The sequence below is a fragment of the Miniopterus schreibersii genome (genome assembly GCF_964146895.1).
Source record: "Miniopterus schreibersii genome assembly, chromosome: 4".
Taxonomy (NCBI): domain Eukaryota; kingdom Metazoa; phylum Chordata; class Mammalia; order Chiroptera; family Miniopteridae; genus Miniopterus; species Miniopterus schreibersii.
In genome coordinates this window covers 98502481-98518963 of record NC_138105.1, presented here as the reverse complement: position 1 = coordinate 98518963, position 16483 = coordinate 98502481, and the positions used below count along the sequence as shown (strand labels likewise).

Sequence of the window (16483 nt, the reverse complement as noted above, 5' to 3'; positions counted from 1 at the left end):
CACTCGCCTGCGGTTGGGTGAAATCATCTCACAAAGCCTGTTTCCTAATAAAGTGTTGACCGCTTGTGTATTTTATGGAATTGCCGTCTTTGTGCTGGGCAGTTATCGTGAGTTTCATGTCAAGAGTAGTTGCCTTCTTAAACAGGAGATACAGACGTGGGTTTTGTAGACCTGGTGGGATGTGCAAACACAAAACGCAGTATCCAAATCGGCTGGGGACACAGTGCACTGCAGAGCTCCGGCTGTTTACCCTCGAGATCTGGGAGCTGACAGGAGGCTGAGGCTCTCTGTCCAGGATCACGAGAGACTGCTGTCCAGTATATTGATGGCCCGGGAAAATATCAAAATTCAAAATTCCAAGAACAGTTTCTACTGAATGAATAGCACTTTGGTGCTATCATAATGCCAAAAAAGGGTAAGTCGGACCATTGTAAGTCGGAGACCGCTTGCATCTGGAAAGAGGGTCTTTGCAGGTGATTAACTTAAAGTGAGGATATTAGGGTGGCTCTAATGAAAAGGACGCTGTCCTTAAGAAAAGGGGAAGTGTGGACACAGAGACATGCACAGGGGGAAGGTGAGGTGAAGACAGACACCCAGGGAGAAGACAGCCGTCTCCGAGCCAAAGAGAGAGGTCAGAGCAGATTGTCCCTCCCAGCCTCACGAGGTACCAGCCCTGCCGACACCTTGGTCTTGGGCTTCCAGGGTCCAGAACTGTGAGACAAAACAGTCGGTTGTGTAGGCCGTCAATCTGCGGTGTTTACTGCGGCGGCCCCAGGAAACTGATCCAGGCTCTAAGCAGGAAACTCAACTCTTTGCATTTCCTTGCTTTGAGAATTTTACAAAAGGCAGTGTGGGAAACTGTATTATTGCTCTCTTTGTAAAAGCCACTTATAGAAAAGAAGGTGTGTGGTGTTCCAGAAAGAGAGGGGAGGGTGCGTAGCCCCTTCCTATCACCTCTGCACCCCGGCTCCAGGCCTCCAGCTACCTAGAAGGACTGCCAGATAACTCACCTCTGGGCCCAGGGGCCTGCTGGCCAGGGTCAGGGAGCCACCAGCAGGAATCGGCCATCCGGGGCTGGCTGCAGTCATCGCAGGCTCGGAAAGCCCTGCTTTTGAAATGAGGCCATTTGTTTTTCCTGACGACTTCCTCCCAGCTCTCCCAAATCACCAGGTAAAGTCTTGTGAAAGAAAACAAGGGTTTCCACCTGCCCCTGGATTACTCTGGGGGAGCATTTACAATCCCCAGGGGCCAGCAGGGAGCAGCAGCTTGCACCAAAAACGTGAGCTGGGCCCAAGCAGGGGGCCTCTGCAGGGCTGAAGAGGTCAAGGCCCGACTCACTCCTCCCCTGTGCCCCCTACAGCTCTCTCACCCCATAGTAACCAGAAATGAGCCCAGAGCATTGTTTCTCCAAATACCCTCGGGTCCTTCACGGGGGTGTGGGGGGTGGGCAGACACACAGAGAGACTAAGGGTGTGTGGGGCCGAGCCATTCATCCACAGCTGAGGACCCTTTGGGGCCTCTCATGGGGCAAACACTGCCACCCAGGTGGCTCCTGGCCTTGCCTGGTGGAAGGTTTTTAACCTGTGCTCTCGGACGTGACCTTGGAAGTCCCTCCTTTGCCCTCTGATCCACCCTTTGGGGAGAAGCCATCCCACAGTCGCCAGTTGCATGAAGATGTTTTTTCTTTCTGGTTTTTTTTGGGGGGTGGGATTAGAGCTGCCAGCTGTTCCCAAATCTCATGCCAGGTGCTGCAGACCTGCGAGGCTAATTGGGCCAGGGCCTCATTGGCTCGCCAGCTGCCCGGCCGTCGAGCTGGACAAGGGCACGGTGCTCTGAGATTAAATTCTTTCTTCCACGGAGACAGGCCCGTCTTCCCTGGTAAAATATGAGCTTCTGTCAACATCGGTGCCCTCCAGTCTGATTGGACCTGATTGTCAGGGCTCTGTGGCTCAGCCTGGGGCACAAGGACAAGAAGTGACATAAGGGAGAGAAGGCTTATGAAGAAGAGGAGAGGACCGAGGTCTGAGCCCTGGCAGCCTCCAAAGCCAAGAAGTCAAAGAGAAGGAACCAGCTCGGAGGACTGAGAAGCTGCCAGTGTGTGTGACTGGGGGGGGGGGGGGTCATCATCTTTGACCTTGACAAGAGCACTGTGATGGCCTGAATTGTGTCCCTTCCAAATTCAGATGTTGACGTCCTAACCCCAGCCCCTCAGGCTGTGACTGTATTTGGAAACAGAGCCTTTACAGAGGTGATTCAGTTAAAATAAGGCTACCTTAGGGAGCCTCTAACCCAACAGGACTGGTGTCCTTATAAGAGGGGGAGATTAGGACACAGGCACGCACAGAGGGGCCACCAAGTGAGGACACAGGGAGAAGACATGACAAGGAGAGAGGCCTCAGAAGGAATGAATCCTGGTGACACCTTAATCTCGGACTTCCAGCCTCCAGAACTGGGAGAAATAACGTTCTGTTGTTGGAGCGGCCAGTCTGTGGTGCTTTGCCACTGTGTCCGGAGATGACTCAGACGAGCACCTTCAGGGGAGCTGGGGGCGAACCCACCCCCTTCCGACGGGCTGAGAGCGTGGAAAGAGGGAAACCTGGTGGGAGAATGTGGACCCCTCTTCAGAGTTTTACTCCAAAGAGCAGCAAAGACAAGGAGTTGTAGCTTCCAAAGGAAGTGGGATTGGGGATTCCCTTTTTCTTTTCTCTAAAAAATACATTAAAAAATTTTTAAAAATATACCTTTATTGATTTCAGAGAGAGGAAGGGAGAGGGAGAGAGAGAAACATCCATGATGAGAGAGTCATTGATCAGCTGCCTGCTGCACGTGCCCTACTGGGGATCGAGCCCCCAACCCGGGCCTGTGCCCTGACCGGGAATCGAACCCCGATCGCCTGGATCCTAGGTCGATGCTCAACCGCTGCTGAGCCACGCCCGGCCGGGCAAAAACGTATATTTTTTAGATGGCCGACACAACAGCTTGGTTTTATGCCGCTGGGAATGATCTAGTAGCCATCAGGAAAGCGGTGACATCGCAGGGAGAGAGGGGAGGAAGGGGAGGGGTCAGGTGCCCAGAGGCAGCCGGGCTGGGAAAGGCCTGGGCGGCCCTCCACAGAAGAGGCTCGCGTGGGCTGGGTTTATGGACCAGCGCCTGTCTAGCCCACGCTTGGGTCGTCCCCGCCTTTCATAGCCTCTGAGCCCATCTGCCATCTGCAAAGGGTAGAAAACCCACCATGATGCAAGTGACTGTTGTCCATCGAGATGCAAACCAAGTGCGTCCACCGGAAAGCAGTTTGTTACCCGCCCCTGGACAGAGCCTGTTTGCAAATCCATTTCAGTGTCCTTGTTTTAAATTTTAAAAAATAGGTCTTTAGTGACTTCAGCATTTATTGTGACTGTCTCAATTCTCCTTTAAACCGTGGGCAACATCTTACTGGTTCTCTCATTAATTGAGCTAAACACGATCTCCAACATGTGTTCACTTTGTATTTGTATGACAGTCGTTATTTTGACTTTTAAAAAAGTGTCCTTCAGAAGACGCTGAGAGATGGTTGCTGTCTTTGCATGTTCTCCTCTGATGGGATAAACTGTCTGCTCCCCACTCCCCCTGCCCCAGCTCTGGGCAAAAGCAGACCTCTCTGAAACCCTCACCTGGGATGTGCTGGGTGACACCAGGAGACATGGGCCACCTCTTAGGGACTCTGTAGGTGTCCCTGTGAGCTGAGTTCCGGCCGGGCCCTGGCCCATCCTCCAGGAGTTCTAGGAGTGCCCGTGGGCATGTCCGGTTGGAGGGAGCGTCTGTTTGTTCTCGAGCTGTAGGCTGCCTGGCAACACATATTTCAGCCCCAAACCCCCTCTGACCTGTGCTCCTCCTTTGCTCCCACCAGCCCAGAAATGCCCCAATTTGGTTTATTTATTCATGTGGCTATAACCCTGATGAAGGTGGTTGGCCAATCCCAGGTGGGTTGTGTGACCCCAAGGGAACAAGGCATCCCAATCACAGGCCTGGCCCTGGACAGAAAGCGCAGGGGCCGAGGCCACTCCCAGATGGAGAAGCACTGAACTTGGCCTCAGCCCCTATCCCCCAGGGTGTCCTACAAGACCCAGACGGGACCCAGATCTGACTCCAGTCTTGGAGGACAGTGACCTCTGGAGCGGGAGACCTGCTGGTCGCAGGTAGAATTCTGACCCCACTGCACTGGCTCCTTCCAAAGGCTGGGGCCACTCGGTGTTGGGCCCTGGGTCTCACCTTGTTCCTTTTGGTGGCCAGCCACCGTCACCTGTCCTGTTGTGGAAAGTTCATGAATTTGGGTGTCAAGGTGCTGCATGGAAGTCCAAGCCCCTTCGTCCCCAGCTGGATGGCCTTGGCAAAGTCACTCCATGTCTCTGAGCCTCCATTTCTCTCCTGAAAAATGGGAGTAGAAGCAGTGGCCTCTCTGGGTCCCTGTGCAGTTAGAGGTCTCAGGGGCACAGCTCAGGCTGCCGCTGGGGGCACAGGGTGGCACTCAGTAATGCTACTTCTTGCCAGTCTGCTCCCCGCTCATGTGCCTTCAGGGCCCATAGAGGTCAAGCTCCTGCTTGTGCCGACCCAGGGCCTTCCCCTTGGCCCACGGTGGCCCTTTCCCCAGGGAAGGGAGGGGAGGGGGAGCATGAGGCCCGGGAAAGTTACCACAGGCTCAAGGATGCTCCGCATTTGCAGGTGAACCGGCCTGCGTGAGCCTCCTGGGGCGGTCATAGCAAATGACTATAAATGTGGAGGCTTCAAACAACAGAAATGTGTTCTCTCACAGTTCTGGCGACCAAAAGAGCAGAAATCAGGGCGTTGGCAGGTCGTGTGTGCTCCCTCTGAAGGCTCTGGGGTGGGGGATCCTTCTGCCTCTTCCAGCTTCCGGTGGCTCCCAGCGACCCTTGGTGACCTTGGCTTGCGGACACATCACTCCACTCTCTACTCCTGTCTTCACGTGGCTTCTCCTCTGTCTGTCTGTGTGTCCCTGTGGGTACACACAATTCAACAACACATGGCCCTTCTGGGCAAAAATTCAGCATCACCCACATTTCCACAGCTCTGCAGGCTTGTGCAGGCCGGGGGAGAGGACCAGCCTGGGTGGGGCCCTCCCATTCCGGCCACCCGGGGACCCTGAGGGCTCTGCCCCCCCTCACATGGTGACAGGCTCCTTCCACAGCACGTCCTTCATCTTTGTCCTAGGCTGTGCTGGGTCCAGGTGGCCAAGCCCATGTGGCCCTGGGGCCCCGTGTGGCACACCGTAAGCAGAATGTGACATTTGTTGGTAGCCCTGCAGCCTCTCGGGGCAGTTGTAAATCCAAGTAAGCCCCATAGCACAAATCCACTTTTATTAAAAAATACACCTTTCAGTGTAGGGAGCCCACTTTCCGCTAAATGAGAAATGTGACCAAAATCCTGAGGGAGGAGTATAAAAGGCACCCTCACCGGTCCGCCGGACCCTGAACACATGAGTGAAACAAGAGCAGCCGCTCAAAGGCTTTGTTAATTAAACGCTGTGGATGTGGCTCAGCCGGAGGAGTAAGTGCAACAGCGGCTGTCAGGCTGCTCGGAGCATCGTCCTGCCTGCGGGAAAGTGGAGCGAGCCCACCCTCGTCTGTCCGTGCTAATCGCCGTGAGCATCTCTGCCCCGTGGCACCCACATGGCACCCCGGCCGCTGCGCGGAGATCTTTTCTTATGAACACAGAGTCGGTTCCTGGGAGCTCCTGGCAAAGGGAACAGTGTCTGGGCTTGGGGTGGCCGGGGAACCCGGGGCCTGGGTTCCAGGTGCTCGATGGGGCTTGGGGAGCCTTGGATAAGAGCCCAGAGGGGACTCTGCCCCGCGCGTCTCAGCTCGGCCTCTCTGACCTTCAGTCTCCTCCTCGCTGCCGTGGGACTGATGCCAGCAGCCACCGCAGCGGCTGCTGTGAGCATTAAACGCCTCCTTCCGTGCAAAGCGCTGTGTGGGCAACGAGCGCTCCCTGCACGCCGGCCACTATTGTCCACGCGCATTTGATTTGGGCACGAACAAGCCTAAAACGACCAGCAGCAGGGGGTGGTTTTGCCCCCTTGAGCACCCCTGCAGGGAAGGGGCGCCTTCCCCCGTCACTAACTCACTCCCGGAGCAGCTACGAGCGGTGCGCCCAGGAGGCTCCGTCTGCTCGCGGCATCCAGCCCGCGGAGCGCGGCAACCATGACTACGACTCTTTCTTCTGTCTGCTCCTGAAAGTAAACAGCCCCTTCGCACCCCGAGAACTTACAGATTGGTGGGCCAGAAATACATCAATTTGTCTGAAGCCGTTGGAGGGAAAGTGACGTGTTTTAGCGCCGAGAAGGCTGAATCACGGTGTGGAGGTATGCGATCGGACGCCCGCTCTAGGGTCAAGTGTAATTTTAGAGCCGAGTTAGCGTGATTCGTGATAGAGCTGTTACACGTACCGAAGGGAAAAAATCCAGCTCCAAGCGAGGCTGATGGCTCTTTTTATGGAAGGTTTCCCAAAAAGTTTAAGATGTGCTTTTCGAGGGAGGTGTTTTGAGTCATGAAGAGTCTGAAATCGCCTCTTCCCGCTGAGCACGTCTTGGTTCCAAGTGTCCAGGTCATGGTCATGTGCCCGGATGACCCCTGCGTGAGGGGGAGGCCGGGCTAAGGTGTGCTCCACCTCCAGGCAGCAGGTTCAGCGTGCCCCGGGTTCCAGGAAAGTTCCTTCCGTTATCCCGCCATTTCATTTAAGGGAGCGGACTGGACGGTGTCCGGTCAGGACAGACGGACTCACAGGAAGTGCTTGGGGGGGGGGGGGGCGCCAGGGAGTGTCTGAAGGACTTCACAGCCGCGTGCACCTTGTATAGCATTATGACGGAGGAATTGAACTCAGAGCTTCCTAACCTCAGTTTCTCGTTGCCCAGTGAGGCTGCCTGTCTGATGGATGTCTCAGGGGTACAATGCGGAGAAGGGGCTTTGGACCCGTCAAGGTCGCCGGTCACTCTGCGGGGGGCCACTGGGTTACCTGCTGCACGGAGGCATCTCCGGGACCCTCTCCTGCTTCTCTCTCCTGACTTTCCACAAGAGAGATTCATTTCAGAGCTGAGGTCATGTGCATCGGCAAAGGCTGCTTTGAAAGAAACACCAGCTGAATCCGGGCCAGGTGCCTCTTTCTCAGCTTGTTTGGGGGCAGGGAAGGGAGGAGAAAGTTTAGAATCAATAACCAGAGGCTTGAACTAGTTCAACTTTAGTTTTCAAAATAACCAAGGGTAGGATTGGAGCTGCCCCCCCCCCCCCCAAAGATCAGCCCTTACTCTGCTCATTCCAGTTCTCTCAGTGCCTTCAGGGGTCTCCTCTCCTGGCCTCAGCCTCCCGGGCCAACTCCTGGGGCCTCTGGGGGAGTCCTCACCCCGAAATCATTTGCTGTTGAAGGAAGGTGGTGCCCGGGCCGACACAGCCCGGCGGTGTCTACAGAAGGGATTAGCACAGTATTTCTGGGTGATCTTCAAGATACTCAGCTCAGATTTATTTCACGTGTGGATTTAGTGCCTTCCCTGCAGTGTTACTAGTTGGTAAGGACTTATTTTGCCAAGGTAATTTGTTCTACTTTGGCCCAAGCGAGATGCAGCCAGGAAAGACATGAAACCTTCAATTTAGGAAAGAGCGTAAATTCTGCAGCGTAGCATCCGCCGGCGCAGGAAGGTCCCCGGGGAGGGCTGGGAAGAATTCTATAAAGTTTTAATAGCTCGAGACCCAAGGTCGCAGAATTAAATGTCAGCTCAGGGACCAACTCTTTTTTTGATCGTATAAAATGTGGGGAAATCTCTCTATCGAGTGCGCAGCTCCTCGGGTCCTGGGGCAGAAAGTGGGTTCTTCGGGATTTCAAGGCCCATGGGAGTCCTTCGAGCTCATTGAGGTGGAGCCAGTTGCTGGACACACCAAAGGGTGTGACAGTAAATATGATGGCAGAGTGGAGGATCTGTCCCAGGGAGGCGCACAGGGTCATCGTGACTGTCCTCACCCAGGAGCGTTCAGAAAGGTGTCTCCCTCTTTCTGATGGCTTGTCCGGCGATGCCATTGACTGTCAGCTCCAGGCCCTCGGCTGTCATCCTACCTACCTACCTGCCTTTGAAAAAAACCATCACAGCCTTTCTGTGCTTCAGGCTTCATTCAGAGAACTCATGCAACGGTGCGCTTGTAACTGGGGGCTTCTTTCCCTGAAGAGAGACAGAGCCCAGGGCCACCGGCCACGCGTTTCCCAGGCCTCTGTCCTGACTCGGGGTGAGGGAAGCAAAGGTCTCGCTTTGCTTGCACCCGAAGTCCCCACATAGCCCGCCACTGGGTGGAGTTCCTCCGCTTGGCACGCCCGGACCCTCTCCCTGCCCGCAAGTCTCCCTTCTTCATGCGGTTCCTTTTCAGCCCAGCCCCCCCTCCCAGCCGGTGCCAGGCTTGGTCACTGTTGAACAAACATGTCAGCCACCCCATGTCCTCCAGGCCAGACCTCACGCCACGCAGGGCCGGCTCTTTTTAAAGATTTACTGTGCATACAACGGGCCTCTGCACGTTCATTTTGTTATTGCTTGAATGCAGCCACAGCCAGTTTCGGGAAAAAAAAAAAAAATCTGTTTTTCATCTAGTGGAAAAAGCAATCCGATAACAGGGAACTTAGCCATTTGCACATCCGGATCCTTTCGCCACAAATAGCTTCAGCGCCCAGACACACCGCCCGTTCCCTTCTAGAGGATCTCGGTGCCGGAGCCAAATGAAACTCCAGGCGGCGGGGAACAGCTTTCCGTGGCTTTCTGGAAGTGTGGTCATTGATGAGACAGGACATTAGCGGCGGCTGCGAATGGCCAAGCACCTGGCAGTTGCTCCTTGGAGCTGGGCAGACATTCAGAGGAAGGCGCCGTGCCCGCCAGTGGCCGAGGTGGGGCCCGGCGGGCGGAGAAGGAGGGGGGAGGCCCGAGTGTGAGTGCCCAGGAGGTGCCTGGGAGCTCGCTCATCCCTCCCGCCTCGGGTCTGCCTTTTGGGGGGGGGTGGGCGTGGGAGGGCCAATAAGCGCCATGCTAATGAAAAGCCCTGCTAGAATTACACCCAAAAGAGGGGGGTTGAACCCCTAAGAGCCCTGATTCACGGAGCCTCTTTCCTTATTCGTGAACTTGGGAGGCCCAGAGTGGTTTCTCCCCTCCTCGGGGTCTGCGTCCAGGGACGGGTCACCTGGGGCCTGTGCGCACACGTGACCAGCTTTCCCTGGGCCTCGCCGACTGGAAGCATCGGTTAACCCTTCACTGCCGCCATCTGCGCCTATTTTGCACAAAAGACGACTTCATCAAGTTAACAAGCGCGGTAATGATAGTCACCGGTTGCCAACATTACAGCAAAGGATCCGAAGGGCAGTGTGGTCAGGAAGGCTCGGGGAGGGGACGGAGGCAGGGTCGGGTACTCTTGAGATCGCACCCGGTGGTTGCGGCGGCAGCCTTGCCCGGGCTCTCCCCAGGTAGACGGCCCCGGGTGCTCTCTTGCCGTCTCCTGCCCTCGGAGACCCAGCCCTCAGCCGCTGCAGGTTTTGGAGCAGTCATAACACTGCTCCCCACGGACCAGGGGACCCCAACGGAGCTTTCCTATGAGGAGGGTTTACACTGCTCCGGGCCCATTGCTGAGCCCTGGTCACTGTGGCACAGGGGATGGGACCACCCTGACTGTCTAGATGGCGGAGCTCCCCTAACGCACAGGTGGGCAGCTGGCTGAAGCCCAGTGTGTCCGGGAGCCTGGTCCTGTGTGTGCTGGGACGGGAGCTTTGGGGGGGCAGCCAGCAGAGCCCCCAGGGGCGCTGGTGGCTTAGTTTCTGTGTTCCCAGGACTGAACAAACAGCTTTATATACTCCCTGAAGCGAAGGGCCTCTGATTGGACACATGGGTGTGTTCCCGGCCTCTCAGACGGAAAAGCCAGATGAAGAGGCATCGGAAGGACTTGGTGTCTTTGATGGTTTCTGGGGAATATTTTTCACAAGCCCGGGAGACGCGAGCACCGTCAGAAACAAAGCCCACCTCAGGGCCTGTAACTGCCTCATTAATTCAGGGCCCTTGGGCAGGTGGAAGGAGGGGCAGGTGGCGCCCCTGCCTCAGTGCCCTTGGAGCCCCAGCACCTGGCCTGGGCAGTCATGGCCGGGGGGTCAGCCCATCCAGGCGGGAGACTCAGGCACCCAGAATGTCTGACAAGGGCTCGCCTCGGCACCCAGCCTCTTCCCACCCAGAGGGCACATCGGCACCGCTGTTGTCAGGTGCAGACAAAGAGAAGGCTGTTAGGTAATTCTGAGCCGCAGGCTCTTATATGCGTTTTCTCAGTTACCACCTAGAACTGGTTCAGGTTCACTCCGGTTGTGAAATCGGGGTGCCCTCGGGTTCCTCTTGTCATGTTTGTTTATCCAGTAGTCATTCTCTGAGCTGCATCGGGGCACCAGGACCTGAGCCGGGCACTGGGAGAGGAGAGCTCAGGGTTGAGCGGGGAGGGGAGGCCACTCAGGAGGGGGAGTCTCAGAGCCCCTGGTGTAGGGAGGAGCTTGAGCAGTGCTGACTGTCCTGGGAGGGGGGCAGGTGCCGAGCTATGAAGGGACATGGCATGCTTGGGGACTGGAGGTACAGAGGAAGGGCCCAGGACCGGTCCTGTGCGCAGGGAGGGGTGGTGGTAGCAAGTGAGGCTGCAGAGTTAAACTGAGGCTGGACAGCAAAGGCCTTAGGAGAGACCTCCTAATGGAGTGGGAAATGGAGCTGCACCTATAGGCAGATGGGTTTAAAATGTGTCTGGCAGGCCGTGGTGGTGAGATAGAACTGAGGTCAAAGAGGAGGTGGCAAGGTGACAGGTGACGAGCGCTCAGTCAAGGCAGACAGGATTTCCCATCGCATGTAGCAGGTGGCAAGAGTCAATGTTACCTTCAAGGTATCTGTGTCGGGCTTAGGAAATTCAGTCAGATGACACAGGCAAGGGGGGTGGGCTGGGGTGGAAGATGTCGGTTTGCTTGGACATCCAGGAGTGTCCAGAGGGCACAGCACAGACACAGGGCAGGGATGCAGCTGCAGGAGTTGACACACAACCAATTTTATTTTGCACATTCCCTTCCAGGGTTGTTCCCGTGAGAGGCACAGGCCCCCTGGGCTGAAGTCCAGCTCCCAAGGTCACCAGCTGTGTGACAAGTCACTCCTGTCCTCATGTGACATGGGGATGACAGCCTCTACCTCCCAAGGTTGTTGAGAGCATTAGCTGAAATGATGAGCTCAGCTCAAGCCTGGCATATGACATAGGAGTCGCGGCCGTGGCATCTTGGACACCACTTTCCAAACCATGCTACCTCCCGAAGCCCTGGGACAAGAATGGCCTGGAAGGCTGCCTCCTTGGAAACAGAGGGAAGAGAGGCTTCCACGGTCAGAGGCTCTGCTGTGGGGACAGTGTTTTTTCCAGGTGGATCTTTCTGTGAGAGCCACAGCCAGGCTGCTTCCCATCGAGTACTCAGAGGACACGGCACAGTCCCCTGACTGTCCCTGCCCCCGTTTTGCTCGGGGGCAGGGCCACTGGACACGAGTCATATGGTTTCCGTACTGTAATTAATCACACAGGGACCCGGATCATTGGGGATTTAGTGAGGGAGCTGCTGCCTGATCCTTGTGAGTGACGAGTGCTGCTCAGACATCCAGTTTTGTCTTTCTCAGGCCTTGTGTTCTGACTTTAGACAATGAGGTGCATACACAGAGCCAGGGGACAGCTGATCCTGGTGGCAATAACCAGCAGAGACAAATACTGAAGGCCTCGCCCTCATCGTGGGGCTGAAGGGACTCAGGCTGCAGGGATTTCCTGGGGGTCCTACCTCAGGGCCTCCCTGTGTCCACAGCATCAGGATCTATTTAGCTCTAGCCCCAGCCAGACCTCAAAGGCTGTCCCTGAAAGACCATCCAAAACTGAAGGGATAGACTGGGGACCAGTGGTGAGAAGTGGAATTTTTCCAATGAAAAATTTAACCGCATCTGGCTTGCTCACTTATATTTCCCACAGTCTCTCTGATATCCCACCAGAAGCACACTAAAGAGAGGGTTTAGTTTTACACCCTTAATAATGCCAACAAAACAAGAGGAATGTGTTTGAGGATCTAGGGGACCCTGGCAAGCATTATGGCCACAGTACATTTGGCAGTTTCTTTGTTTATCCATGGAATTCAGCTCCCACTGTGGGCTCAGCATTATGCTAATTGCTTTGAGGGCTAAATGCAACTGGTGCCTTGCATGAGTGGTTGGATGGATGAATAGATGGATGGATGAATGGATAGATGGATAGATGGATGGTTAAATGGATGGATGGATGGATGGATGGATGGATGGATGGATGGATGGATGACTGGATGGATGGATGGATGGATGACTAAATGGATGGATGGATGGATGGATGGATGGATGACTAAATGGATAGATGGATGAATGGATGAATGGATGGATGGATGGATGGATGGATGGATGGATGGATGACTAAATGGATGGGTAGATGGATAGATGGATGGATGGATGGATGGATGGATGGATGGATGGATGGATGGAGAGCAGGACATATGTTCTGTTCTCACCCTCCCGAGATTCCTTACGGTTTCTTGGCATGTTGTAACTGACAGCATCTTCACTCACTTGTCTCATCTGGTCCTGACTGTAAATCCTTGGGCAGAGTCCGTTACAGTGTGTGAACACGTGTGTCCTTCCGTGGATACCAGGCCACGGTGTGTGGACTTCCTGGTTTCCTGCGAGCAGCTGTGCTTCCCTGTGCTTTAATCTGGCTACTCTAGCAAAACCACAGCAGTGTCTGGGGAGAACTTAGCAGGTTTTTTGCCTCAGATAATAGCAGAAGCTTCCCTTGCACTTGGTGCATTAGATTCTGCTTTAGATGGACGAGTGGGCTACTGCTCGCTCCTGGAGACGTGGACCACAGTGGAGAAAACCCCAAGATGACATGCGGAGAAGGAAGTGTCTGATAGAGCTGGGCAGACGAGGGACATTGTTCACGTGAGAAACTGTGCCACTGGGAGAGCTATTTCTAGGGACCCCTGCTGAGACACCCCGCCAACATAGAATTAAAATCCAGGGTGGCAATTAACCTTGGTTCCCATGAGAACCCACAGGGTGAGTCTCACTTCCCCCAGGAAGGGAAGTTTCTCTATAAGTGACTTGGGGGCAGAGAAGTTCTGGGTGTCAGGAGGACAAGGGTGGATGCCACATCTGTGGCCTGGCCAGGACCATATTGGTCCCCAAAGAGGGTGGGATCCAAACTGCATTCCTCTCATCGTGATTCTGAACCTTGGGAAACAAAGCAGGAAATTCTCAGAAGGATCCGCCTGGGCAGGCCTGTTCCGCTCAGGGCAGGGAGATGGACAAGTTCAGTCCAGAGAGGAACCCAAGGTGTGCCAATCGCCTTTAAATACCATCAGCTAACTCAGTGATGTTTGGAGGTCACCCTGGCATCAAGAATGTCACAGTTCTTAGATCCTGGGTTCCAGAGGAACCACTAACTGATAGGGGTGGGTGGTCTGAGCTCCTATTTAAACGTGTGTGTGCACATGTGTGTGTATTTAGGTTAGCTAATTTCAGAAAAAGCAAAACAAAAGAAAAATGTGCTGTGTTGGGGAACCTTTGGTTCATAGCGACTGGCCTTGGCTTTGAGACATTTCTGATCCACATTTAAAAGTCTGTGCTAGGCCTGGCTGGTGTGGCTCAGTGGTTGAGTGTCTACCTATGAGCCAGGAGATCACAGTTCGATTCCCGATCAGGACACATGCCCAGGTTTCAGGCTTGATCCCCAGCAGGGGGTGTGCAGGAGGCAGCCGATCAATGACTCTCATCATTGATGTTTCTCTCCTTCTCTCTCCCTCTCCCTTCCTCTCTCTGAAATAAAAAAAGAAAAAAGTCTGTGCTGGTTTATTTTGTTCATTAGATGGCCAGAGGGAGGGGGTGGGAGAAGGAAGAAGGTAAAGGGGAGATAAATGGTGATGGAAGGAGACTTGACTTGGGGTGGTGAACACACAATACAATATACAGGTGATGTACCGTAGACTTGTATATCTGAAACCTATATAATTTTATTAACCAATATCACTCCAATAAATTGGTTAAAAAAAAAAGTCTGTGCTCATTTTCTCCACAAAGGCTGCCATCCCCGTGTCATTAGGCCATTGGGGCCACAACTGTTTCTGACGCTAAGCTATAGTTCCTGTGAGGGGCGGATGCTGCAACAATTATCATAGAAAAATAGTCGGATAAGGAATTGCTTTGTGGGCTTTGTGACAGACAGACTTTCCTTTCACGGGCCCTGGAAACGTCTCAGCATCTGTCTGCATAGAACAAAAGGAGCCTAGGTCTCTTTATTTCTGTCCAACTTCTTTTCCCCGAATTCAAACCCCGGCTCCGTGTTAGACAAGATGCTCGACAGAAACAAAACAAGCCCCCAACAAAGGCAGCTGAGGACGCAGCTGAGGAGAGAGGGGAAGGGCCCGTCGTTCTGATCCCTTTACAGGCGCCGGTGGTGGAGAAGCGATTTTTAAAAATGTTCGAACTTCACGCAGCGTGAGGTTTCCAAGTGGTCGCCCCTGATTGCCGAGGTGATGGCAGGATGCGGGTTAATGTACAAATAAGGACAAGCTTCCGGCCGGGAGGAGGGAGGGCCACTGTGGCAGGAGGTGGGGACAGTTCCCAGGCAGGGGAGCTAACGGGGATTAATGAGCCGTTAATGAGCTGCCCGAGCAGAGCAATCAGGGGAGCCCTCGGCAGGCCAGGCAGCCCGAAGGCGACTTCGCGCAGCCCAGGGGTTCCCTCCCCGCCCCGACCAGCCCATGCCTTGCCTCCCAAGCGTCCCTTGTCACAGCAGCCACAGCCTGCTGCTCCCAGATCAGCATCGGTGGGGTGTGTCCCTCAGGTCTCAGCCAGGGGGCTCCTCCCCCACAGGGCGGTGGATGGGTGGCCACAGGCTCACAGTCACAGCATCACCTTCCCTCCTCCTTCTGCCCTGGGGGCACAATGGAAACGACCCACCTGGGATAGGCTGGCCCGCGACGAAGCGGGGCCTCGGCTCCACTGCTCACTGGCTGGTTCGCCTTGGGCAGATCCTTTCACCTCAGTGGGCCTCAGTTTTCTCACCTGTAAAATGGGCACAGCGTTGGCACCTACATCGAGAGGTGGTGAGGATTAACTAAGGTAACAGATGTGAAGTCGGAAGCTATAAAATGCTCGTACTCACGACATTGATCCGGACTGCTGTCCACTCTGCCATGTCAAGGGCACCTTGACACAGAAAGGAGCAGGGAGAGCCCAACAGCAGCAGAGAGCCCTTCTGCTCCCCCAACGCCGTGTTCTCCCTCCGTCCCCCTGTCCCCCGCCCCCCGTCCCAATCACTGGAGGCCGGAGGGTGCCCCGCCAGCCATTCTTGACCTGAACTAGGATTCTCTACCTTCCTGAAATAGGGAGACTAAACGCAAAGGAATCCCCTGCTTCCTCTCGGCTCGGCCACGTGCTCCCACCTGGGGCGGTTACTCCCGCTCACAGCCTCGGACCACGCGCTGCTTGACGGCGGGACCCAGGCGGCTCCGCTCACGCCTGGCCCCCGAGGTGGCCTCCTTGGCAGTCTTGCTGGAGCAGCAGCGAGGAGGTGAAGGCTGGTCTCATTTCTACCTGATCTCCTGTTATCAGGAAATGCCCCGAGACGAAGATGCTGTTAAAAAAGGCCCCGGCCGAGCCGATGGACGCCGGCTAACCTCAGAAACCAGGGGAGGAAGGAAGCGGGCTGGCGGCTGGGTCTCCCCTCCCCCTCTCCTCCCCCGTCCTGCTTGTGTGTCGGAGATGGGAGGGCACCTTTTTCTCACTTATTGAATTGGGAGCAAAAAGACCCACAAATGAGTGAGAGCTGAACAGAACAGGTCGTGGAGATTCAAGTGTTCGCTTCTGAATGGCTCTGGGGGAACAGGCACAGTGCCTGCTCCCAGAAACGCTCTCTGCCAAGGGAACAGGACACGACGGCCCGGTGGCCGGCTGCTCAGGGCCGGCTCCGAGCTGAGGGCCGAGGGCGGGAGTCCCGGAGCCCCAGGCGGAGGGGGGCTCAGCGCCGCGGTCACCCGGGGCGGGGGGCTGGGCTGGAACGCTGGCCCGAGGGAGGCGGGGGACGGTTTCTTTGTTGCTCTCTACGCAAACGGAGCAGCACCTCATCAGTGGGTGTGATCAGTGGGTGTGATCCTGGTGACGTCCGTCCAGCAGCCCCCATTAATTCACACTCAGAGCCAGCATGACTCACGGCCTTGAATCAGCCATTGTTGAGCCTGAGGGAGGCAAGTGGGAAAATCAAGGGGGAAAAGTGCTGGGAAGGGAACGCTCTGTTCTGTCCCCCACGAAAAGGGCCTGTTTGGCAGGGACAATGACATAGGGGACGCCCTTGAAAATTCTAAGGCTATCAAGCTGGGGGGCAAAGAGTGGGGGAGTCACTGCCAGCTG

At 55.3% G+C, this 16483-nt stretch overlaps 1 long non-coding RNA gene across 1 annotated transcript; it reads right to left on the bottom strand.

Annotated features, from left to right (window-relative positions):
• Positions 1–13909: 13909 nt before the first annotated feature.
• LOC308556517 lies at positions 13910–16311 on the bottom strand. Its single transcript, XR_013998714.1, has 3 exons — positions 15240–16311; positions 15035–15139; positions 13910–14708 (listed from the first exon to the last, which is right to left on the bottom strand). It is a non-coding gene; the product is annotated as an uncharacterized lncRNA (long non-coding RNA).
• Positions 16312–16483: the final 172 nt, after the last annotated feature.